This window comes from Chiloscyllium plagiosum, chromosome 9 (assembly GCF_004010195.1).
Source record: "Chiloscyllium plagiosum isolate BGI_BamShark_2017 chromosome 9, ASM401019v2, whole genome shotgun sequence".
Lineage (NCBI taxonomy): Eukaryota > Metazoa > Chordata > Chondrichthyes > Orectolobiformes > Hemiscylliidae > Chiloscyllium > Chiloscyllium plagiosum.
The window spans coordinates 71,959,304-71,977,305 of NC_057718.1; the positions used below are offsets into that span (position 1 = coordinate 71,959,304).

Below are 18,002 nucleotides of genomic sequence, written 5' to 3' on the forward strand. Positions count from 1 at the left end.
TTCATTTGTGTGTGTTGGGATGGTTGCTGGTGTAGTTAAGCATTTGGTCAGTGTTTGTCGGTTTTCTGTATAGATAGATCTAGATACCATCTATCAACCCCTCAGAAAACGAACAGGAAACGACATCACCACAAACATATAAATAGAAAGCAGGAGACAACAGCTTCGCTTCACTTGGAGGTCGCCACTGATGATGTTACCTAGCCAGGTAATGAAACATCTGGATATCAAACCTACAGCTCAGTGAACAAAGCTACACCCTTAATGTACATTATTCCCAAATATAAAAACAAAAACAGGCAGAAACAAATATAAAAAATTTTTAAATGGGTTCAAATCAGCCTTCAATACATGACTCAGTGTCAAAATGCAATTTCCAACTTCACAAGGATTTCTCACTAAGATACAGTTCCTACATAAACAGCCCATTGCTACAAATGGTAAGTGATGTAACTAACTCATAAAAGATGATCATCTGATAAATAAAACCTGAACACGTACATTCAGGAAATCGATGATGCCCAAAGTATACATGAACCAAGGTCAATAGTTAGATTGCAACAAGTATCACAGCAATTCACTGTTATGAATAGCTGGACAGATTCTTTATCCAATAATATTTAGTCTGACAAAAAACTTGATATGCAAAAAGCCAATGTGGGTTCAGAACTGGTCATCGAACTAGACATGATCTTTACTGAGAAAACTTTCAAGAAGAAACCTCAGTATAGTTCACAAAATATAGAAGAGCCTAGGGAAAAGTTGATGAGCAGAGAGATCTGGGGGTTCAGGACCACTGTACCCTGAAGGTGGATGCACAGGTGGATAGAGTGGTCAAGGCAGCACATGGAATGCCTGCCTTCATCCGACAAGGTATTGAGTATAAGAGCTGGCAGGTCATGTTAAAACTGTACAAGACTTTGGTTCGGTCACATTTAGAATACTGTGTACAGTTCTGGTCGCCACATTACCAAAAGAGTGTGGACGCTTTGGAGAGGGTGCGGAAAAGGTTTACAAGGATGTTGCCTGGTATGGAAGGTGCGAGCTATGAAGAGAGGTTGAAGAGGTTAGGATTGTTTTCACTAGAGAAAAGGAGGTTGAGGAGGGATTGGGGTCTACAAAATCATGAAGGGTATAGACAGAGTGGATAGAGTTAAGCTCTTTCCCAGGGTGAGGGATTCAATAATGAGAAGTTACGCGTTCAAGGTGAGAGATGAAACATTTAAGGGGGATACACGCGGAAAGTATGCAGAGGGTGGTAGATGCCTGTAACGCATTGCCAGCAGAGGTAGTAGAGGCAGGCATATTAGATTCATTTAAGGTGCGTCAGGACAGATGCATGTGTAGGTGGGGAGCAGAGGGATACAGATGCTTAGGGCGATAAGTTTAGATGATTAATTTGAATCGGCTCAGGCTCGGTGGGCCGAAGGGCCTGTTCCTGGGCTATACATTTTCTTTGTTCTTTCTTTCTTCTTAAGCCTCCACATTTGATTTTGAAGACCTAATCAAATCCTTCGATATGATAAGCATACAGCTCCCCCTTCTTCAAAAATTAGTCACCCACTGAGACTATTCCAGATCACAAAATGTTTCCATTGTGAAATGAAAGAAAGAATCATCTACAGTGACATCAGACTGAGTAAAGAAAGATTGCAATTTTGGGGCTAATATTGTTCAGGATTCCCTCATGTTCAAATGACCTTCAGATCAGGTTCTGCATTTTGCTAAGATTTACCTGTCCAGATAGAGAGCAAAGACCAAAGTAATACATGTTCTAATGTATGAAACACCTGCCTGTTTGATGACACAGCTCTTATTCTGTGTTTGACTATAAGCCTATAGTCAATTTAACAAATGTTTTTAATTGCTGCAGAGAAATTTGAGACATGATCGAAGGCAGCACTCTGAAAGCTTGTACTTTCAAATAATCCTTTGCACTATAACCTGGTGTTGTGATATTTTTAACTTTGTCCATCTCAGTCCAACAATGGCACCTCCACACCACAGAAGACTGATCAGCCCAAGCAGCAGTACAACTAAACAACGAGCATTTGAAAAATACTAGATTTGTAACCAAATTCATTTTTCCTAAGTCAAGTTGCAAAGATATTTTAATACAGTATAAGTCAGTAATATTTACTCTGTTTCTCAACAAGCAAATCTCAGTAACTTTTTTAAAAAAATTTGTTTATTCGAGATGAGGACATTGAAGTCCAGACCAATATTTATTATCCACTCTAATTCCCTTTGAGAAGACAGTGATGAAGTCTCTTGAAGTGCAAAATCCATGTGGTCCAGAGACACACACAATGCTGTGAAGAAGAGAGTTCCAAGAAGAAGTAATGGCAATATAGTTCCAAGTCAGGGATGGTGTATAGCTTCAAGAGGAACTTCCAGGTGATAGAGTAACCATGCATCTGCTGCTCTTGTCCTTCTAGGTGATACAGCTCATTGGTTTTGAAGATGCTGTTGAAGCCTTGAATGCATCTCGTAGCGGAAACTGACTGTGTCAGGAGTGAATGTTGAAGGTCGTGAATGGGATATCAACCAAGCCGTCTACTTAGGTAAAAACAATGACTGCAGATGCTGGAAACCAGATTCTGGATTAGTGGTGCTGGATTTGGAACTAGGGTGAGGTGGGGGAAGGGGAAATGAGGAAACTGTTGAAGTCCACATTGATGCCCTGGGGTTGAAGTTTTCCGAGGCGGAAGATGAGGCGGTCTTCCTCCAGGCGTCTGGTGGTGAGGGAGCGGCGGTGAAGGAGGCCCAGGACCTCCATGTCCTTGGCAGAGTGGGAGGGGGAGTTGAAATGTTGGGCCACGGGCGGTGTGGTTGATTGGTGCGGGTGTCCCGAAGATGTTCCCTAAAGCGCTCTGCTAGGAGGCGTTCAGTCTCCCCAATGTTAAGGAGACCGCATCGGGAGCAACGGATACAATAAATGATATTAGTGGATGTGCAAGTAAAACTTGCAAACAACCAGCTCAGCACTGTCCCCATGACTTGTCCAGACTTGTTGTACCTGCCTATCTCCTTTTCCACTTGTCCACTCCACCCTCTCCTGCTTGACCTATCACCTCCATCCCCTCCCCCACTCACCCATTGTACTCTATGCTACTTTCTCCCTACCCCCACTCTCCTCTAGCTTATCTCTCCATGCTTCACGCTCACTGCCTTTATTCCTGATGAAGGGCTTTTGCCCGAAACGTCGATTTCGAAGCTCCTTGGATGCTGCCTGAACTGCTGTGCTCTTCCAGCACCACTAATCTACAAGCCGTCTACTTAGTTCTCTGGTGGTGTAGAGCTTCTTCAGTGTTGTGGAACTACACCCTCCATGAAAATAGACAATACTCTATCACATTCCTGAATTCTGCCATGTAGATGGTGGATATGCTCTGGAAAGTCAGCTAGGGAGTTACTCACTCCAGACTCTGACCTGTTTTCTTAGCCAATGTTACAAAATAGCTGGTCTAATTCAACTTCTGGTCAACGGTAAGCTTCAGAAGGTTAATAGTGGGGACTGTGGCAATGGTAAATGCTATTTAACATTAAGGGGAACTGATTGGATTCTTTCTTGTTGGAAACGGTTGTTACCTGATACTAGTATGGCATGAGCGTTATTTTCCACTAACCAATTCAAGCCCGAATGTTCTGCAGGACCTGCTGCATTCGGACATAAACTGGCTCAGATTCTGAGGAGTCAATGAATGGTGCTGGACATTGGGGATGTTCGCTGACAATTGTACAATCAGGAATAATGCTGGAAAGAAGGTCTTTGATGGACTAGTTGAAGACAGTTGGGCTGACATCACCCTGAGGACTCATAGATATGTCCTGGAGCTGAATTGTCTGACCTCCAACAACCACAGACATCATCTTTTGTGTAAAAAATGAATCCAATTAGTGGAAAGTTTTCACCATAATTTCCATTGACTCCATATTTACAAGTGTTCTATAATGCCATACTGTCACTTTACACTCATATACTTTTGTAAATGTGAAGGCCCAGAGAGTCTCCGACCCAGAATTTATTCTGTGCCCTTGCTATCCTCTGTCCTTCTTCAATTGACACTCAACAGTCAGATTACTGCTTCATTAGCTAAGATAGTAATAAGCATAGGTAGAAATCAGGTTTCCTTGTGCATGTTTGACCTGATGCCATAGGACATCCTAGCTGGAGTCAATATTGAGTATTCTCATGGAAACTCCCTCCAACTACATATCCCAGTGTTGCTTGCCTGACAGCACATATCCAGAGATAGTATGGAAACATCTGGAATTTTTTCCCCCAAGGTATAATTCAGTGAATAGGACTGTCAGGCTGATACTTGACTAGTTTGTGGGACAGCTTTCCCAATTTTGACACAAGCCCTCAGATGCTAGCAGTGAGGACTTTGCAGAGTGAACAGGGCTGTGTTTGCAAATGTCAATGCTGGGTATTCTGTCCAATTTCGTTCTTCTTCTTAGACTTTATAGCATTTTAAATCAAATGATTCTTTGAAAGGTCATTCCAGAGAGTATTGGGCCTGAATTCACCTGAAAGCAAAGTTAGGTAAGGGCAAAAAGTTTCCTTTAGTTAAAAAAAAATCTATGATTCAGTCATTGTTCACCATAATACCATTACAAGATACGAAATTGAACCAAAACAATGTTACAAAAACATTTTTCAAACTTTGAAACATTGAATGAGATACATAAAATCGAAAAAATTGAAAACATTGTGTAAAGCTTATTAGTATTGCAAAACTCCAAATTCTAAGCAGTCTTTATTGAAACTTCCAGCCCTAATTTTACAACAATATTGTTCGTTTAAGCATTAACCATAATTTCGCATTTGGACAGCCAATTGCAAAATACTGTTCAAATTAAGGTCAAAGAACTTATAGCAAGGAAAAAAAGCCCAATAATGCATTGTGACTGTGCCATTCATCATGGACCCATCTATTCTAAAGCTATTTCTCAGCAACAATCTCCATATGTCGTATTTCACATGCTCATTCAAATACTCGTTGCATGTCTTCAGGATTCCTGTCTCTCCCATCGTTCAGGCAGTGAGTTCCAGATATCCACCATACACTCATGAAAAACTTACTTCAAATACTCTCCAAACCTCCTACTCCTTATCTTAAAACTGTGACCCTGGTTATTGATGCCACTACTAAGGATAAAGATTCCTCCCTATCTATGTCCTGCATAACTCTGTACACCTCAGTCTAGACCCCCTCAGTCTCTCTGCTAAGGAAAAGAACCCCAGCCTATCTAATTTATCCTCAGAGGTGAATCACACCAGCCCAGGCAACCACCTGATGAATCTCCTTTCCACACTCTTTTGTGCAATCACATCCTTCCCAAAGTGCAGTGACCAGAACTGTACCCAGTATTCCAACTATAGCCTAAATAATATTATCCACGGCTCCATCATAATTTCCTTCGCTTGTTTTCAATGACTTGAGGATTAAAGGATTCCATAAACCTTATTAGCAAATTTATCTGAGTGTCCTAGGTTTGTGAGAAGATTTGTAGCTCGGGTGCTCGTTGTTGTGGTTCTGTTCGCCGAGCTGGGAATTTGTGTTGCAGACGTTTCATCCCCTGTCTCGGTGACATCCTCAGTGCTTGGGAGCCTCCTGTGAAGCACTTCTCTGATGTTTCCTCCAGCATTTATAGTGATTTGTATCTGCCGCTTCCGGTTGTCCGTTCCAGCTGTCAGCTGCAGTGGCCGGTATATTGGGTCCAGGTTGATGTGCTTATTGATTGAATCTGTAGATGAATGCCATGCCTCTAGGAATTCCCTGGCTGTTCTCTGTTTGGCTTGTCCTATAATAGTAGTGTTGTCCCAGTCGAACACATGTTGCTTGTTATCTGAGTGTGTGGCTACTAAGGATAGCTGGTCGTGTCGTTTCGTGGCTAGTTGGTGTTCATGGATGCGGATCATTAGCTGTCTTCCTGTTTGTCCTATGTAGTGTTTTGTGCAGTCCTTGCATGGGATTTTGTACACTACATTGGTTTTGCTCATGCTAGGTATCGGGTCCTTCGTCCTGGTGAGTTGTTGTTTGAAAGTGGCTGTTGATTTGTGTGCTGTTATGAGTCCTAGTGGTCGCAGTAGTCTGGCTGTCAGCTCGGAAATGCTCTTGACGTATGGTAGTGTGGCTAGTCCTTTGGGTTGCGGCATGTCCTCGTTCCGTTGTCTTTCCCTTAGGTATCTGTTGATAAAATTGCGCGGGTATCCGTTTTTGGCAAATACATTGTATAGGTGTTCTTCTTCCTCTTTTTGCAGTTCTGGTGTACTGCAGTGTGTTGTGGCCCTTTTGAATAGTGTCTTGATGCAACTGCTTTAAGAAGAGGATACTCAATCACTAACAGGATACAAAATTGTTATGGAAGAAGTGTTGGATAGATTGTTGATATTTAAAAGTTGACAAGGGACGAGGACCAGATTGAGAGGCATCTATGGGTTTTGAAGGCGAAGAGATTGAAATTACAGATGCACTGACCACAGATTTTCAGTCTTTCCGAGACTCAGGGGAGGTGCCAGAAGACTGTAGAATTGCAAAATTGTCTTTTCAAGAAATGCTGACAAGTTGACTAGTCAGTTTAACTTCAGTGGTGGTGAAGCGCCTTGAGGCAGTTATTCAGGAGATAATTAGTAGTTACATAGAAAAAAGTGGTTAGGAAGAGTTAGCACGGATTTCTAATGGCAAATTTTCATTAACTTGCTGGAATCTTTTGAAAAGGTAATAGAATGGTTTGATGGCTTGTGAGGCAAGTTATAGGTTATGCAATAATAGGGTCAATAGCAACATGGATACAAAATTGATTTGGTGACAGAAAACAAAGAATAATTGTCAATGGATATTTGTCAAGCTGGAGCAGGTTTGGAGTAGAGGTAACATAGAAACTACAAAATTAGAGGAGTATGTAATTTGGCCCTTCAAGTCTACTCCACCAGTCATTATGATCACGGCTTATCATCCAACTCAATAGTCATTCCAGCTTTTTCCACATATCTTTGGATCCCTTGAACCCCAAGTGCATCCAACTTCTTCTTGGAATCATAAAATGCTTTGGCCTCAACTGCTTCCTGTAATAGTTAATTTCATAGGCTCATTGCTCTCTGGATAAAGAAATATTTCTTCATTTCAGTCTTAAATTCTTAACCCCATATCCTTAGATTGTGACCGCTGCTTTTGGACTCCCCTGCCATTGGCTACATCCTTCCTGCATTTAATCTGTCCATTTGTTATAATTTATAGGTTTCTATCAGATAACCTCTCACTATTCTGAACTCCAACAAAAAGAATCCTAATTGATTCAACCTCTCATCAGATATCAGTCCTGCTATCACAATAATCAATTTGGTAAAGCTTTGCACCACTCCCTTCCTCAGATAAGGAGTCTATACTGCATACAATATTCCAGGTGTGGTCTCATCCAGGCTCTGTATAGTTGCAGCCAGACATTCCTGCCCTTGTATTCAAAATCTCTTGCTATGAAGGTGCCTCCTTTAGCAACTCAGCATGCCTACCTTCAGTGATTAGTGCACAAGGACATCTATGTCTCACTGGATATTCCCCTCTCTCACTTTATAGCCATTCAACTAATAATGTCTTCTTATTTTCCTACCAAAGTGGATAACCTCCCATTTATCCATATTATACTCCATCTGCCATGTATTTGCCCACTTACTCAGCTTGTCTAACTGTCACTGCGGCATCTCTGAATCCTCCTCATATCCAGCTTTGTGCCATCTGCAAATTTTAAAGTATTACATTTAGTTCCTTCATCTAAATCATCCATTTGTATTGTGAATAGCTGGGATACACACTGATCCCTGCTTCAGTACCCCAATAGTCACTACTTTCCATCCAGAGAAAGACTGTGTATTCCTGCGCTTTGGTTTTTATCAATTTTCTACCCAAATCCATACATTAGCCCAATCCTATGAGTTTACAGACCAATATCTCATGTGTGACTTTGTCAAAAGCCTTCTGAAAGTCCAAATAAACCATATCTATGGGCTCCCCTCCATCAAATCTATTAGTTATATCCTTAAAAAGTTCCAGTAATTTGCCCAGCATGATCTCCCTTTCCATGCTGAATGTTCAATCCTGCCACTATTTCCCAAATACTCAACTATTAATTATTTTATAAGGGACTCTTTTATAAATCTCAGTTTTCCTTCTGCCTACCTTCTTAGAGGGATTATATCAGCTTTCCTCCAATGCATGAACAATTCCAGAGTCTCTAGAACTTTGGGAGGTGACCACCAATGCATCCACTACTTCAAGGACAATTCCTTAAGAACTCTGGGATAGAGATTATCAGAGTCCAGGGATTTATCGGACTAAATTTCTCTAATACCATTTTCCCACTACTAAATCTGATTTCCTTCAGTATTTCCTTCTCATTAAACCCTGTGCTCCCCTACTTTACTCATATTAGGGCAGCATGGTGGCTCAGTGGTTAGCAGTGTCCCAGGTTCAATTCCAGCCTTGGACTACAGTCTGTGTGGAGTTTGCACATTCTCCCTGTGTCTGCGTGGGCTTCCTCCGGGTGCTCCGGTTTCCTCCCACAATCCAAAGTTGTGCAGGTCATGTGAATTGGCCATGGTAAATTGCCCATAGTGTTCGGTGCATTAGTCAGAGGGAAATGGGTCTAAGGTGGGTTACTCTTCAGAGGGTCGGTGTAGACTGGTTGGGTCAAAGGGCCTGTTTCCACACTGTAGGGAATCTAATCTAATCATATAGACACTGAACATTACTTGTGTCCTCTTTTGTGAACACAGAACCAAAGTATGTATTTAATTTGTCTGCCATTTCTTTGTTTCTCATCACAAGTTTTCCTGTTTCTGACTATAAGGGGCCAACAATCGTCTTCACCAATTATTTTCTCTTCACAGACTTACAGAAACATTTACAATCAATTTATATGATCCCCAAGCTTATTACTGCAGTCTCTTTTCACTTACTTAATACTTTTGTCTTCCTTTCTGCAATGATCAAAAATGACCACCTAACTCTTCTAATCCCATTTTCCAGAACAAAGCCTTGTATTCCTTGGTACACTTCTTAAATGCCATGAGAATTTCTGCTTCTACCACTCTTACCGGTAGTGAGCTTCATAATCCTACCAACCAAGAGGTGATAAAGTATTTCCTGACATCTCCTCTAAACATTCTATCCTTTACCTTAAATCCATGCCCCGGTCATCAATCCCTCTACTAAAGGGAAAGGTTTCTTGCGGTCTATCCTATCTGTGCCCTTCATAATTTATGTGCATTCCTTGCATAATTTCCCATGACCTGCCATTTTAGTTTAAAGCCTCCCCAACCACTCTCACAAATACTCCCCCTAGGATATCAGCCCCAGTCCTGCCCAGTATAACCTATTCAGTTTGTACTCCCCCAGAACCAGTTCCAAAACCCCAAGAACCTGAAGCCCTCACCCTCACACCATCCCTTCAGCCAAGCATTCATCTGATACATCATGCAATTTCTGTTCTAACTAGCACGGGCACTGGCAGTAATTCTGAGATCATGATCTTTGATGCCCTACTTTTCAATTTAATTCCTAACTCCCTATATTCTCCTTTTAGGACCTCATACTTTTTATAAAGTTATGACATTGGTACCAACATGTACCATGACAACTGGTTGTTCACCCTTCCCCTCCAGAATATCCAGTAACTTTAGATCTCAACTGGAGTAATGTGTAAAATTGTGAGCACATGATGGGAAAGATGTAAGCACATCATATAGGGCAGTAAGGTGGCACAGCAGCTCAGTGGTTAGCATTGCTGCCTCACAGCATCAGGGATCCGGGTTCGATTCCAGCTTCAAGTGATTGTCTATGCGGAGTTTGCACATCCTCCCCGTGTCTGCATGAGTTTCTGCTGGGTGCCCTGGTTTCCTCCCACAGTGATGTGAGCATTAGGTAGACTGGCCATGCTGAATTGCACATAGTTTGCAGAGATGTGTAGATTAGATGCATTAGCCACAGGAAATTCAGGGTTACAGAGATAGGGTAGGGGGATGGGTCGGGTAGGATACTCTTCGGATAGTCAGAGTGGACTTGTTGGGCCAAATGGCCTGTTTCCACAATGTAGGGATTCTGTGGTACATCAGAGAGTGTGCAAAGTCAGTTTACAAGATTGATTCCAGGGACGAAAAAGATTTCAAATATCAGGACTGATTGAAAAAGTTACAACTGTTCTCCTTGGTGAGAAAAAGGCTAGAGGAGATCTTGTAGAGCTTTTCAAAATTTTCAGTGGGTTGGACAGAGTAAATAGGGATAAAATATTCCCACTCATAAAATCTACAAGGCACAGATTTATTGTGCAACAAAAGCAAGGGTGAAGTCAGGAAAGTCTTTTTCATCAGCAAAAAGTTAGGGTATGAAATGCACTCCCAGGAAATGTGAAAGAGGCAGAATCAATTAAGGCATTCAAGAGGGTATTGGAAGATTGTCTGGATGACAATAACATGCAAGGAAATGTGGAAAAACCAAGAGATTGACATTTATTTAACAAACTAGTGTAGATACACTGAGCCAAAATAGTCTCGTTCGGCGCCATAATATTTTTGTGATTTTGCTGCCTTCAAGGATGTGTAGACATGGGAAGTCTTTCACAGAGAAATGGTAGATGGAGTTTAATCCAAAAAAATGAGAGGTGATGCAGTTTGGAAGATCTAATGCAGAAGGGACATATACAATAAATGGCAGTACACTTAGTAGTATCATCATACAGAGGGATTTAGGCATACAGGTCAACAGTTCTCTGAAGGTAACAACACAAGTGGAGAAGAACATCACGAAAGCACATAACATGCTTGCCTTCATCAGTCAGGCACAGAGTATAAAGATTGGCAAGTTGTGTTGCAGTTGTACAGACTTTTAGTTAGGCCACATTTTGAATATTGCAAACAATTCCAATCACACTACAAGAAGAAGATTAGATCAGATTACTTACAGTGTGGAAACAGGCCCTTCGGCCCAACAAGTCCACACCAACCCTCCAAAGAGCAACCCATCCAGACCCATTCCCCTACATTTACCCCTTCACCTAGCGCTATGGACAATTTATCATGGCCAATTCACCTAACCTGCACATCTTTGGATTGTGGGAGGAAACCGGAGCACCCGGAGGAAACCCACGCAGACACAGGGAGAATGTGCAAACTCCACACAGACAGTTGCCAGAGGCGGGAATTGAACCCTGGTCTCTGGCGCTGTGAAGCAGCAGTGCTAACCACTGTGCCACCGTGCCGCCCACAGAAGGTGGAGGCTTCAGAAAAAAATTCTTTATTAGGATGCTGCCTGCTTTGGAGGGTATTTGTTCTGAGGAGATTGATAAAGTTGGTTTGTTTTCACTGTCGAAGGATGAGAGAGGACCTGATAGAAGTTTACAAAATTATGAGAGGCATGGATAGTCAGTCTTTTTTCCTGGGGTGGAAATGTCAATTACTGGGAGACATGGCTTTAAGGTAAAAGAGGGTAAGCTTAAAGGAGATGATAGAGCAAACATTTTATTTAGAGGGTGGTAAATGCCTAAAATGCATTATCAGAACTTGTGAAGGTGACGGACACAAGCTCAATATTTAAAAGGTATCTTCTATGAATAGATAGGAATAGAGTATTACAAAGCACAGAGAAGAAAAATTTTTTTGGTTTAGAAATGCATGTGTCAGCACAATCTTGGTGGGCCAAAGGGCCTGTTTTTGTGGAGGTTTTTTGTTCTTTGATATGGGGGAAAGGAGGGTGCAGGCTGCTGAATTGGATTATCAACCATAGTAATAAATGAATCATGCAGAATACTTAAAGGGCCAAGAGGCTAAGTCCTGTTCCTAGTTTCCATGGTTCTAACATCAAGGGGTATTCATTAATTATAAATAACAGACAAAAAGGAACCAAACATTGTTAGTAAATGAGTAAAATCAACACAATTATGAGGAAGGATATCACTGACATGTTCAGAGAGGCATATGAGAGAATGGATCTCAGATTAAACATAGAACCAGAGAATTTTACAATACAGAATGAGGCTATTTGACCCATCATGTCTGTAATGGCTTCCAAAAGAGCTATCCAGCTGGTCCAACTCTTCAGTATTATTTTTAATAGCCCTCCACATTTAACATAAAACAGTACAGGCCCTTTGGCCCTTGATGCTGTGCCGACCCTTTATCCTCCTCTAAGATCAAACTAAACTACATACTTTCCATTGTAGTATCTTCCATGTGCCTATCCAAGAGATGCTTATATATCCCTAATGTTTCTGACTCTACTAATAACGCTGGCAATGCATTCCACGCACCACCACTCTGTAAAGAACTTACCTTGGAAATCTCCCCAACACTTTCCTCTAGTCACCCTCCTCATGATAGCCATTTCAGCCATGGGAAAAAGTCTCTGGCTATCCACTCAATCTATGCCTCTCATCATCCTGTCCACCTCTCATCCTTCTTTGCTCCAATGAGAAAAGCCCTAGCTCCCTCAACCTTTCATCATAAGATATACCCTCCAGTCCAGACAGCAACCTGGTAAATTTCCTCTGCACCCTCAGTAAAGATTCCACATCCTACTTATAATGAGGCGACCAGAACTGAACACAGTATTCCAAGTGTGGTCTAAACAGGGCTCTATAGAGTTGCAGCATAACCTCACGGTGCTTGAAGTCCATCCGCTTGCTAATGAAAGCCAACACACCATACATCTTCTTAACAACCCTATCAACCTGGATGGCAACTATGACGGATCGCTGGACATGGACCCCAAGATCCCTCTGTTCCTCCACACTGCCAAGATCCTGCCTGTAAGCCTGTATTCTACATTCAAATTCGATCTTCCAAAATGAATCACTTCATACTTTCCAGGTTAAACATCATCTGCCACTTATCAGCCCAGGCCCCCAAAATAGCAACAAGAGACACGGAGGAGCAAATAGTTTGGCTGGAGCGGTTTTTGTCAGTTGTGTCCAAGAAGGGTTCCTGACTCAATATGTAGATAGGCCTAGAGGGAAGGCCATATTGGATTGGGTGATTGGCAACAAACCATGCTCAGTGGGAGAGCATTTCGATGGGACAGCAACTTCCTGACCTTAACTATACTGTTGGAGACTGATAGGAGCAGACAGTATGGGAAAGTATTTAACTGGGGGAAGGAGCATTACAGCCCTATTAGGCAGGGATTGGGGCTCCTAAATTGGGAACAGATATTCTCAGGGAAATGCACAACAGAAATCTGGAGACTGTTTAGGGAGCACTTGCTGATAATGCTGGACAGGTTTGTCCCATTGAGACAAGGAAGAGATGGCAGGTTGAAAGAACCGTGGGTGACAAGGGATATGGAACATCTAGTCAAGTGGAAGGAAGCTTACTTAAGGTTGAAGAGGGAAGGATCAGACAGGGTTCTAGAGGGTTACAAGGAAAGAACCGAAGAGTGGACTTCAGAGTATTAGAAGGGGGTATGAGAAAGCTTTAGTGGATAGGATCAAGGAAAACCTAAAGTCATTTTACACTTACGTGAGAAACAACAGGATGGCCAGAATGACAGTATGGCCGATCAGGAATTGGGAAGGGAACTTGTGCTTGAGTAGAAGGAGGTAGAGTGGTCAGCAATGAATACTTTGCTTTTCCTGAGAGGGACCTTGACATTTTGTGACCACAGCGTGAAACAGAGTGATATGCCTGAACAGAATGATGTTAAGAAGGAGGATGTGCTGGAAATTTTGAAAAATATAAGGATAGATAAGTCCCCTGAGCCAGAGGGGATATACCCAAGATTAATACATGATTTGGAGATGCCGGATGAATGGGCACCGCACAACAATCAACAGACAGGAGGGTTCCCTCCCAGTTGGGGAACACTTCACTGGTCCAGGACATTCAGCTCAGACTTCGGATGACCATCCTCCAAGGTGGACTTCAGGACAGGCAGCAGAGGAAAGTGGCCGAGCAGAGGCTGATAGCTAAGTTCGGTACCCATAGGGAGGGCCTCAACCGGGACCTTGGGTTCATGTCACATTACAGGTGATCACCACTGCAACACACACACATTCTCACACACTCTTGCACACATTCTCACACACTCTTTCACTCTCACACACATTCTCTCTCTCTCACGCACATTCTCTCTCTCTCACGCACATCCTCTCCCTCTCACACACATTCTCTCCCTCTCTCACACATTCTCTCCCTCTCACACATTCTCACACACATTCTCTCCCTCTCACACATTCTCACACACATTCTCTCCCTCTCACACATTCTCGCACACTAGTGGGGGGCTCGATCGTAACACAGAATTTATAGCAAAAATTTGCAGTTGATTTACACATGAAAGAAGTGAAACTATCACTGTATTCTAACAGATGAAAGGCTTAACAGACAATCAATTTTTCAATGTATAATTTCAGTTACATCACACTGCAAATTTTTGCTATAAATTCTGTGTTACGATCGAGTCCTCCACTATCACCTGATGAAGGAGCGTCACTCCGAAAGCTGGTGTGCTTCCAATTAAACCTGTTGGACTATAACCTAGTGTTGTGTGATTTTTAAGATTAATACAGGAAGCGAGGGAAGAGATTGCTGCACCTTCGGTGATGATATTGCTTCCTCACTGTCCACTGGAGTAGTTGGACGACAGCAAAAGTTATTCCCTTGTTCAAGAAAGGGAATGGGGATAATCCTGGGATCTACAGACCAATCAGTCTTACATCTGAGGATTTTGAGAGACAGGATTTACGATTACTTGGAAAATCATAGCTCAATTAGAGATAGCATAGCGTTTTGAGGGGCAGGTCATGCCTCACAAACCTTGATGAATTCTTTGAGGATATGACAAAACATGTTGATGAAGGTAGAGCAGTGGATGTGGTGTATATGGATTTCATTAAGGCATTTGGTAAGGTTCCCCATGGTAGACTCATTCAGAAAGTAAGGAGGCATAGGATACAGGGAAATCTCGTTGTCTGGATACAGAATTGGCTGACCAAAAGAAGACAGCAAGTGATAGTGGATGGAAAATATTCCGTCTGAAGCTCGGTGACCAGTGGTGTCCTGCAGCAATCTGTTCTTGGGCTTCTCCGCTTTGTGATTTTTATAAATGATTTGGATGAGGAAGTTGAAGGGTGGATTAGTAAGTTTGCTGATGACACCAAGATTGGAGGAGTGGTGGATAGTATGGAGGGCTGTCGATTGCAACAGGACATTGACACCCCTTCATCACTTTCAAATATATGGCTCTCTTTTGAAACTTCCTAGGGAATCCGTCTCTACCGCTTTACCAGGCTGTGCATTCCCATTCTTGAGTAAAGAGGTTCTCCTCATCCCATAGATTCATACAGTGCAGAAAATGCTCTTCAGTCCAAAGTGCCTGCACTAACTAACACTAATGATACGCTAATTCCAATTTCCTGCACTTGTCCGATATCTTTGAATAATATTTCACGTACTCCTCTAAATATTTTCTAAAGATTGTAAGGTTTCTAACCTCCACTACCTTCCCAAGCAGTGCATTCCAGACTCTCAACACCCACGGAGTGAAAAAGTTTTTCCTCCCGATTCCCTCTGGATCTCCTGCCCCTTACCTTAAAATTACGCGCTCTTGTGATTGACCTCTCAACCAAAGGAAACAGCTGGTTTGTATTCACCCTGTCTATAGCCCTATAATCTTACACACCTTAATTACAACTCCCATCAGTCGTTTCTACTCTGAAGGAAAACAATCCAAACTTATCTAATGTGTATTTGTAGCTCAATTTCTCCATCCCAGGTAATATCCTGGTGAACCTCCTCTGCACCTCTCTAGTGCTATCACATCCTTCCTGTAGTAAGGCAACTAGAATTGCACACAATATTAGAGTTGTGGCCTGACCAATGCTCTGTACAACTCTAACATTACCTCCCTGCTCTTATACTCGGTGCTATGACTGATGAAAGCAAGTGTCCCATATGCCTTCTTTACTATCCTATTCACATCACTGATATATATATAACAAACAATAAGTGTCCCAGTACTGATCTTTACAGGTACATCCCTGAACACTGGTCTCCAGTTACTCAAACAGCATTCTACCACTACCTTTTGTGTCTTATTACTAAGCCAGTTCCTGATCCGTCTCACAAGTTCCTCCAATTCCATGTGCTTTACCCTTCTCAATCTCCCATGTGGAACCTTCTCAAAAGGTTTGCTAAAATTTGTATGAACTACATTGACTGAACATCCCTCATCCACAGACTTGCTCACATTTCAAAAGCTTCTAACAAATTTGTTCTGCATGATCTCCCTCTTACAAAGCCATGCTGACCATTTCTAATTAACCCACGCTTTTCCAAGTCAGTATTAATTCTCTCCTTTAGAATTTTCTTTAATTGTTTCCCTACCACTGATGTGAGACTGACAGGTCTGTCATTTTCTGGTTCATCTGTATCACCCTTTTGAAAGTAGAAGCACATTAGCCATCCTCCAGTCTTCTGGTACTTCCCCATGGCTACAGAGGCATTAAAAGTTTCTGTCAGAGCCCCTGTAATTTCCTGCCCTGCTTCCCACAGCAGCCTGGGATACAATTCATCCAGGCCAGGGAATCTCTGTTTTCAAGCCTGACAGAATTCCTTATAGCGCCACATTTCCTGCATAAAACTGTGCAAGTTCCTTTTCCTGAATTCCATACCTACGTTCTCCTTTTCCAAAGTGAAGACTGAAGAGAAGCATTCATTTAATACCCTCCAATATCCTGCAGGTTCACACAAAAGTTGGCCCCTTGTCTCTATCACTTCCCTATAATGTATTTATAACGTATCTTAGGATTCTCCTTATTCATTGTTCACAAGTCCTTTCTAATGCCGACTGTTTGCTCTTCTAATTGCTTTCTTAAGTTCCCTGCTGCACATTTTACATTTCTCTTGGGCTGCAGCTGAATTACTTCCTTTGGACTTGCTTCTCTTCTTCCTCATCACTCCTGAATCATCCCAGACATCCAGAGTCTCTGAACTTATTGCTCCTACATTTCCCTCTGAAGAGTACATGTTGGACCTGTACACTCTCCAGCTCCTTTTTGAATACCCCCTGCTGCTCTGTTATAGACTTACCTGCAAAGAGCTGTTTTCCAGTCAGCTGTGGTCAGATCGTGCTGTATTTTAAGAAAATCTGCCTTCCCCCAGTCCAAAGCTATCTTCTGCAAGCCATTTTTTTCCTTGTCCAGAACAAATTTGAACCATGCTTGAACCATATCACCTAAATGGTTCTCTGCTGCCACAAAGAACACTTGTCTGGCATTTTTCCCCTGAACCAGATCCAGCACTGCGCCATCACTTGGTGGGTCTTTATCTATTGATACAAAAACTCTCCTGGTTTTCAAGAAATTTGCCCTCTCTGGACCCTTAACACTGTGACTATTCCAAGTTATGTTGGGATTGTTGAAATCCCCCAGCATAACTATCCAATTACTATTCTTACCCACCTGTGAACTGTCTACATATTTGCTCCTCTATTTGCTGCTAACTCTTTGGCAGCCTATAATACACTCCCAGTAAAGTAGCTGTACCCTTAACATAGCCAGGCCCATGCGGGTGTCCAACGAAGAGGCAGACATAGCTAGGGCCTATACGAGTGTCCAACGAAGAGGCAGGCATAGCTAGGGCCCATGCCTCTTTGTTGGATAGCTATGCCTGCCTCTTCGTTGGATATGTGGAACAGTCCATCTTCCGCAGCTACACTGGCACCACCCCCCACCTTTTTCTCCGCTACATTGATGACTGTATCGGCGCTATCTCGTGCTCCCACGAGGAGGTTGAACAGTTCATTCACTTTACTAACACTTTCCACCCCGACCTCAAATTTACCTGGACTGTCTCAGACTCCTCCCTCCCCTTCCTAGACCCCTCCATCTCTATCTCAGACGACCGACTCAACACGGATGTATACTATAAACCGACTGACTCCCACAGCTACCTAGATTACACCTCTTCCCATCCTGCCCCCTGTAAAAACGCCATCCCATATTCCCAA

General features: G+C 42.4%; 1 protein-coding gene across 1 annotated transcript in view; it reads right to left on the minus strand.

Moving 5' to 3' along the window:
* The window catches only part of LOC122553256 (tubby-related protein 4-like), a 353,919-nt gene that overhangs the window by 206,252 nt on the left and 129,665 nt on the right, over positions 1 to 18,002 (minus strand). The window lies entirely within an intron of this gene.